The 9,815-nt window shown below is 36.0% G+C and overlaps 1 pseudogene; it reads right to left on the bottom strand.

Annotated features, from left to right (window-relative positions):
* Nucleotides 1-272: 272 nt before the first annotated feature.
* On the bottom strand, nt 273-7,245 carry LOC133545402 (oocyte zinc finger protein XlCOF22-like; annotated as a pseudogene).
* Between the last annotated feature and the right edge of the window lie 2,570 nt (nt 7,246-9,815).

The following is a 9,815-nucleotide window of genomic DNA, read 5'->3' as shown; positions in this document are numbered from 1 at the left end:
TTTAAAACACTATTATGAGTAAGTATAAAAGTGAATTATGAATATATACACATTAAATGTTTATTGTATGTAACATATTTTATGTACTGTTTATTTCCACCCTTTCAGTCAAATTGTTGTTCATTTTAAAGTACACAAATGTGTATATTAACTAATGTACTTGACTGAAATAAAAGCACTAATCTGAAGTGTTTAATCTATAAATGTTAGAATCATACACACACAATAATGATGTCACACATGTTATATGTGCTGATGTTAGAATGTCAAGGTTAAAGTTTTGACAGTTTATTTCAAATCCTGCAGTTTCATTTGCTGCTGCTGTTCTCACCAGCACACTTGTGTTTCTTACACTGGTACTTAGAAGAGAATATTTCACCACACACACTGCAACTCAACATTTTTTCTCCTGTGTGTGTTCTCATGTGTATTTTCAAATGTGGACATTGTATAAAACTTTTACAAACACTGAATAAGTTTAAGGTTTTTCTCCAGTGTGTGTTCTCATGTGTGCTTTCAAATGGTGCTTTTGAGTAAAATCCTTACTGCAGATTGAACATGAAAAAGGTTTTTCTCCAGTGTGTATTCTCAAGTGTCTTTTCAAATGCATACTTTGTATAAAACTTTTACAACATACTGAACATGTATAAGGTTTTTCACCAGTGTGTGTACTCATATGTTTTTTCAAATAGTGCCTTCGAGCAAAATATTTACCGCAGATTGAACATGAAAAAGGTTGTTCTCCAGTGTGTGTTCTCATGTGTACTTTCAAATGTGGCCTATGAATCAAATCTTTACCGCAGATTGAGCCTGAAATAGTTTTTTCTCCAATGTGCATTCTCATGTGTACTTTCAAATGGTGCTTACCGCAGATTGAACACGAAAAAGGTTTTTCTCCAGTGTGTGTTCTCATGTGTACATTTAAACGTTAATTTCTTACAAAACTTTTACCACATTCCGAGCAAGAAAAAGGTTTTTCTCCAGTGTGTGTTGTCATGTGTGTTTTCAAATGTTGCCTATGGATATAATCTTTACCACAGATTGAACATGAAAAAGGTTTTTCTCCGGTGTGTGTTCTCATGTGTGCTTTTAAACTTTGATTTCTTACAAAACTTTTACCACATTCTGAGCAGGAAAACGGTTTTTGGTTTTTCTCCAGTGTGTATTCTCATATTTATTTTCAAGTCGTGCCTATGAGTAAAATCTTTACTGCAGATTGAACATAAAAAAGGTTTTTCTCCAGTGTGTGTTCTCATGTGTCTTTTCAATTTACTAGGAGATTTAAAAGTTTTGTCACAGTGAGAACATGTGAAGTGAGTGTTGTCAGTGTGACATGTCTTATCATCTTTAGAGTCTTCATCATCAGTGTCAGGAGAGTGTGACGTTGTGTCCTCACTATCTGATAGTGGAGCTAAGAGCTTGTCTGCTTGTGATCCTCCACAGTGGTCTCCATCAGCTTCTGTTGTCATGTGTTGTGTTGAGCTGCTGATTGGAGGCTCTGCCTTTCTCTTCTCCTCACTTTCACCTTTGACCTCATCATCTTCACTCTTCACAGGGACACAAGTCACTGGCATCTTGGTGACATCACCTTCCTCCAGTCCTTCAAGATGGTCTCCCTGCTGACTGATGCGGTGTTCCTCCTCTTCCTCCTTAATGTGAGTTCCCAGTGGATCCACCACTTCCTCTTTAAAATGAGGTGTCAGTGAGTCCTCCTCTTCCCCTTTAAAATGGGGTGTCAGTGGGTCCTCCTCTTCCTTTCTAAAATGGGGGATCAGGTGGTATTCTTCTTCCTTCTTAATGTGGGAAGGCTGTGGCTCCTCAGTTTGCATCCTGAAGCTCCACTTCTGTTGCTCATGGTGAAGATTTTCTTCAAAAAAGTCTGCAAGACAAACACACCATCTCTGGTCAGTCACACAATCCGTTCACTACTTTTACATGCACTTGGGAAAAACAAGTTATCGTATGAACTGTATTGAAATCTCAGTGACGCACAAACACGCTACTCTTTACAACATTATTTACAGGTAAATAAACACAAACCAGGACGACAGGACTTTTTATTATGGATAGACGATATGCCTAGTGGTTAGAGTGTCCGCCCTGAGATCGGTAGGTTGTGAGTTCAAACCCCGGCCGAGTCATACCAAAGACTATAAAAATGGGACCCGTTACCTCCCTGCTTGGCACTCAGCATCAAGGGTAGGAATTGGGGGTTAAATCAACATAAATGATTCCTGGGCGCGGCACCGCTGCTCCCCACTGCTCCCCTCACTTCCCAGGGGGTGATCAAAGGGATGGGGTCAAATGCAGAGGACCAATTTCACCACACCTAGTGTGTGTGTGACAATCATTGGTACTTTAACTTTTAACTTTAAAATGTATTTTGCCATACATTATTTCATATTGATTTACTAATAGAATTATTTTAAAACAGGATACGCATGCTCCTAATTTAGTTGCTAAAATATGCAGTAAAGAATTACATCATTTCCAGTAGGGCTGGGCGATATGGCCTTTTTTTAATATCTCAATATTTTTAGGCCATAACACGATACACGATATATATCTCAATATTTTGTCTTAGCCTTGAATGAACACTTGATGCATATAATCACAGCAGTAAGATGATTCTATGTGTCTACATTAAAACATTCTTGTTCATACTGCATTAATATATGCTACTTTTAAACTTTAATGCAGAGAAGGAAATCACAACTAAGTCAATTGACCAAAACTGTATTTTCAGTTATTAAACAATGGCATAAACGTTCATGTTGATTATAAAACAGGAAGTCCAAGATTGTCAGAAACATTTTAAGTGTCAATTAAAAGTGAGCTGCATAATAGGAAATCAAATAGTGTTTGTCCTTCGCTATGTGGTAGGTTACTACGGACGTTATTAAATTCTGTTGTTGACTGTTTTGTTCATACGGTGTTGATCTGGAAATGCTTACCTCGGCATTTTGATGGTGTGGGCATGTGGCACCGAATGGAGATGTTGACATGCGGAGTAACCGCTCTTCATTCTGTAGCAGGTGACTTTTCAAATGATGCTACATATTAGGGCTGGGCGATATGACAAAAAAAATTATCACGATATAAGTGTTTCATATCAGTCGATATCGATAATTATCGATAAAAAAAACAAAAAACTATTCTAAATAATGACCAGGAGAAAAAAGGATGAATTTAAATACTTTTATTTTAAATGTAACCTTTAACCTTTAGAACGAGGTCAGCATTAAGAAAAACAGTCAAATAAATGAAAATACTGGTCGATGTGCAAATATTGACATTAAATAAATGCTTACCCAGACTTCTCAACTATGCTGAGCGGTAGCATGTCCTTCGCTAATTGATACACCACTGCATCCCTTATTTCTTTATAATTTTTTGAATTTTTGTCGTATGGCACTGCTGCCTTGCGGTTCAGGCTCGGCCGTGATAGGTCGAGAGGCTAAAGCCCTCCCGTTGCCTACACCCCCCAGAATGCCGTGCGGTTCCGGCTCTGCGTTTCTTACTATTTTTTTCTAACAGAACTCAGTGAAATTATCGAACGTTCTATCGACCCAATTTTCTATTGATATTGATCAAATGTCTATCGCGATATATATCGTTATCGTTTTATCGCCCAGCCCTACTACATATAAGCAGTAATGCCATTTTTGTAGCAATGCTTTTGGCCAACACTTGACAAATTACGGTTGTCTGTTCGACATATTCCCACTTGAAGCCAAACCACTGTCAGACGATGGACCCCCTGCTGTTTTTCTTGGGAATTAATTCTAACTTATTTCTCTTGTATCACCACTTGCACGGCTCTGCTAGCATCACAGCTAACATTACCCATGCTGCTACCTCTCTGCACCGCGAGGGCGTATACTTATGTGACGTATGACGTGACAGTATGTGACGTATGTAAGAATGTCTGTGAGAAGAGCCTGTAGTGTAATGTCCACATAAACCGGAGAACTTGGTCAACTTTGACATCCAACTTAGACCTGGTGATGGCAAGAAAGGCACGATAATATGCTCTTTTGTACCCACCCTTTTTAACCATTTGCGAGGATGAATTCTTCATCTAAACGGGAAGATATGAACATCCCATCAGTCGGCATCCCAGTGAGAGCAGACATTGTATGCTTAAAATGAGCAAGATATGTAAATATGAAATGTTATTAAGAATGTTACTACATTACATATATACTTACAGTGTGTATTTAAAATGTTGAAGGGGGTTTTAGGATGTTTTTAGAGCACTTTATAGGCAGAATAGAGCGGCTACCAATGACTCACTTGTGAGTTAACTTTTGCTAAGGTTCATTTTCTATTGAGGATGCATTAACCATTCGCCTGCGCAGTGGCCTTGTGGTTAGAGTGTCTGCCCTGAGACTGGAAAGTTGTGAGTTCAAACCCTGGCTGAGTCATACCAAAGACTATAAATACAGGACCCATTACCTCCTTGCTTGGCATTCAGCATCAAGGGTTGGGGGTTGAATCACCAAATGATTCCGGAGCGCGGCTTCCGCTGCCCTCACCTCCCAGGAGGTGAACTTGGGGATGGGTCAAATGCAGAGGATAATTTCACCACACCTAGTGTGTGACTACCGTTGGGACCTTAACTTTAACTCACGTAGGGACTGTGAATGATTTCAAAAAGTGCAGTTATTAGAAAATAGAACAACAAGATAACATGAGAAGTGAAGTGAATTATATTTATATAGCGCTTTTAAGATATCTGGTTTGTATCTTCAGTAGGGATATAAATCGTTAAGAATTTATCGATATGATACCCAATCAATATTCCTTATCAATACCTGTATTTATCGGTACTACATGTAATTTGTGGAAATAAAAAAGGGGAAAAAAGGCATTTTAAATAGCATTCCTATTAGCACAAGAGGTTGAACACCTCCAACATGATGTTCTGTAACATCTCAGAGCAGGGAAGTCTTTTATCAACAGCTGTTTATTTGAAGTCTTATAGAAGTCAACTATGTGTGCAGAGCAAGCTGAAATGCAGTTATGTCATCTTCTTGTTTATAACACTTACATCAATCTTTTGTTGCTTCCTTATTTGTCATTATTCAAAGGTGATTGTAATGTGTAGCAGCGGCAGCTAAACTGAATGTGACATCGTGTCATAGTTATGTCAGTCAGCTGGAATTAAAAATACAAATAGTTGTGTCGTTAGTCCAGAATCTTCACGGCCCTCATGGACAACATAATTAGGAACCAGTACTAAAAAAAAATTACACTTGCTATACATCTTTTATCTTCACCACTAAACGTTTGAAATATGCTGACATACGTGGTGCTAAAGGTAAATAAACAGTAGCCATATTGAATGTTTGCCTTCATTTGACCACGTGAGTAAGAAGGACGGCCTCCAGGTCACATGGTTACACCCCAGCAATTACACTGTTGATGATTGATTTTTAAATGGTGGTTTTAAAAAGCAAATATATCTCCATCTTTAGTAATAAAAGTGGCCCCCGGGTGAACATGTGTCACAAACATTGTATTAGATGATATGTGGATGTTGTGCTTACTTGGACTGTGATGCAGCTGTGAGGACTCAGGTGGTTTGTCTTCATGCTCTTCAGTCTTTACAGAGACAACAGTCAGTGGAAACTTGCTGAGATCAGCCTCCTCCTGCCCTACATGACACTCTCCCCCCTCTGCCTCTTTAAAATAAGGGGGCTGTGGATCCTCCTCGCCCCCTTTAAAGTGTGAGGGCTGTGTATCCTCTAAAGTGAAACTGTCCCCCTGCAGATGAGGGAGAGATTCTTCTTGGTGTTCAATCAGCTGATGGATGTCTACAGGACACAAACAAAACACATTTTAACTCCTACATGCTAAATATTAAATCGTACATGAAATATAGGGCTGTGGCTATTGAAAATGTTATTAATTAAGTGTTCTACTGGAAATGTTTTCGATTAATCGAGTAACTGGATAGTGCATAATGTTCCTTGGTTGAAGAGAAATTTAAGCGACTTTAAGACATTTCACTTAATAATGAACGGCCAATTGGTTTGAGATGGTATGAGATCAAGATGTCATCTTTAGATCAGGCTGTGTTTTTTTGACAATCACTGCCACGTTAAAAGGTTAAAGTACCAATGATTGTCAAACACACACTAGGTGTGGCGAGATTATTCTTTACATTTGACCCATCTCCCTTGATCACCCCCTGGGAGGTGAGGGGGGCAGTGAGCAGCAGCGGTGGCCACGCCAGGGAATAATTTCTATGGTGATTTAACCCCCAAATCCAACCCTTGATGCCGAGTGCCAAGCAGTGAGGTAACGGGTCCCATTTATATAGTCTTTGGTATGACTGGATCGAGGTTTGAACTGACAACCTACCGATCTCAGGGCGGACACTCTAACCACTAGGCCACTGAGTAGGCGGATGTAGTAGGTGTTGTAGTAGGTTAATGGCTGCACCAATATGAAGGAAAGAGCAGGTCAGTATAGCTTTTACACACATATATAACTTGTCAAACCTGCCAGCTAGCAAGCTAGGTTTACAGCGTCAGTTACCATGGTAACTGACTCTGACTTTGTCTTACCTCTCTTATTTTTGGAGGTAAAACTCTCGAGCTTTACATACTCAGGACTTTGCACTTAACCTGCTCTGTGGAATATTCCCCCAGTGACTGTGTGAGTTTTGTGTAAACATGTTGATACACATTGTTACAAACTGAGAGGAACATCAACCTCTCATAAATATTGTGTGTCTGAAACTGTCTCCTTTTTATGAACAATGTAAAACAATCAGTGCGTCATCCTCACATGACAATTCATCTTCCTATAGACAATCTATTCAATAATAGTGTTAATAATGAAATATAAAGTTAGTAAAGATAAGAGAGTAAGAAGTAAACAAACCTGTTCTGTGTAACACAACTTGATGTTTTTGTTGTTTTCGCTCTTTCTCCTCTTTTGTTGGACAAAGTTCCTCCTCGTACTCTGCTATCGTTCTTTTGCGCATTTTCACACAATCACAACACTTTACACTCACACTTGATCTCTGCTTAGCGATGTGTTTTGATCACTTCCGCCTCTCTTTGTTAGCAGCTAACAAGCTAAGCTAGCTCGAGAAGAATCAAAGTGCGCTCAGACTAATATAACCGGATGCAAACAGATTTTAACGATGTTTACACTATTTACTAGAATCTATGACGACTGCAATAACGTCTTCACCGTCAGACGCCATCTTGCTTTATCCTCGCCGTGTTTGGTTCGCGCGCAGTGTTGTCAGATCTCGCGAGAGAAACAAGTAACCAGCTCTTTTCCAGATCTCGCGAGAGAAATAACTACAACCAGACGGTAAAACTATTTTGTTGTATACTATTTACTTACTCTGAAAATAAAAGTACGCTTGTCCATTTTAAATTTTCAAAAGAAATACATACGGCTTATTTTCGTAAAAATATTCAAATATTTCTCAAAGTTTTGAAATGACAATAACATAAGGAAAGCAAAAAAAAAAAGTATATTAATTAATTCCGTTTTTATAATCTATTTTAGAATGTGGAAGGTTTTCATGTTCTTTTTGAATTTCCTTTGGCTTTATATATATTATATCTATTAATCTTTGCCTATATATAAATATATATATATATATATATATATATATATATATATATATATATATATATATATATATATATATATATATATATATATATAAATATATATATATATATATATACATATATATACATATATACATATATATATATAAATATATATATATATATATATATATATATATATATATATATATATATATATATATATATATATATATATATATATATATATATATATATATATGTAACAGGGTCAATTACGTCTTGTAGATAATTTATTTTCTAAAGTTTTATTATTGTTATAATTACACAAAATATGTAAGTTACATGTAAATACCTGAATATTGTTTGATGTTTTGTCAATGTGGAACCATTGTCTCATTGTCCCTCCTACTGCAATAATTACTGTGACACCTGTCTTTTTATATGCGTTAGACACGCCCTCCAACTTCCCTTTTTGTCTACGATAACGGGAGAGGTAGGCGTTCATGCGACGACAGAAAATGTCTTGTTAAGAACTTTAATTCATTTCTTGTTCATTATTATATATTTGTGTAGGGGCTCGACGATGGCACAAAGTTTTGATAACGATTGTATTCTGTTTTATCAGGTATGTTTTTATTTTACTGTGTATGTAACTATGCATGCCCTTTTTTTTTGGTCTGCGATAACGGGAGAGGGGCTCGACGATGGCACAAAGTTTTGATGACGATTGTATTCTGTGTTATCAGTAAAGTGCAGTGGAGAAACCCATGGTGTCGGTCGTAATCCATAAAAAACACACAACGCAGAGGAAAAGACCACCGGTTACATATATATATATATATATATATATGTATTAAGGGTGAGCAAATTAATGCGTTAATTACGCGTTAACTCATCAATCTATTAACACCGACAATTATTTTATCGCACATTTGCGTATGTTGTTTACATGCTTTTATTTTGTTAACGCCTTTTCTTAACAACATGGCATCTCCCGGATGTACTTCGGCGTCGAGGGGCTCTTGGTAAAGATGGAACATTTGGCAAAAATACCGGACAATTCTGCAAATTTCATGGCTGGCTTACAGCGTGGTCACTCCGGGATCACTTACGACCGCCAGACAATTCTGAAATTGGATAGATCGGGCCGTTTTGGACTGAATGACGCGTGCTTGCTAGACCGGCTAGCTAGCATGTGTATATATATATATATATATATATATATATTTCAATTCTCCCCACATTCTAAAATACATTCTAAAAACTATTAGCATCAAAGAAAAAAATAATATGTGTGTAATATTTACTTTGTTTCTTTTGGGGCTTTTGTCTTTCCTTACGCTACTGTTATTTCAATACATTTCAATATTATTACGGGGAAAAAATAAAGTATATATATATATATATATAGATATATATATATATATATATGTATATATATATACATATCTATATATATACATATACATATATTATATATTTATATGTATATATAATATATATATATATGTATATATATATATACATATACATATATTATATATTTATATGTATATAATATATATATATACATATATATATACATATATATATATATATATGTATATATATATATGTATATGTATATATACATATATATAGATATAGATATGTATATATATATATATATATATATATATATATATATGTATATATATATATATATATATATATACATATCTATATATATATATATATATATATATATATACATATAGTTTGACACACAGTGTTTGGTTAGTTACTGAAAACCAGTAACTAGTTAGTTACTAGTTATTTTATCTCAAAAGTAGCTCAGTTACTAACTCAGTCACTTACACCAAAATGTAATGCGTTACTGTGAAAAGTAACTATTTAGTTACTTCTTTTATTTTTAAAGCTCACATTAATGCCCTTTTAACATTCATTTCAGTACTGTTATTGCACTGGAGAATAATACAATCTGTTGATCAACTTGACATGCATTTGCATCACTGAGCATTGCTAAGCAATGTGATCTACATACAACACACAAAGATAAAGATATGTTTCAAAGGGCCAATTCATTTCAGGCCAGAAAAAATTGACAGACAATTTTAAATAGCTGCAACATAACATACATATGTAACAAACAGCATAAAAACAACATGGCACAACATAGCTGTAAACCTGGCTTCACCCAAGGAAGGCACACATGACATACACAAAGCC

This window comes from Nerophis ophidion, linkage group LG28 (genome assembly GCF_033978795.1).
Source record: "Nerophis ophidion isolate RoL-2023_Sa linkage group LG28, RoL_Noph_v1.0, whole genome shotgun sequence".
In the NCBI taxonomy this organism is placed as follows: Eukaryota; Metazoa; Chordata; class Actinopteri; order Syngnathiformes; family Syngnathidae; genus Nerophis; species Nerophis ophidion.
The sequence above is the reverse complement of the archived record's forward strand: the minus strand, read 5'-3'. Positions and strand labels throughout refer to the sequence as shown.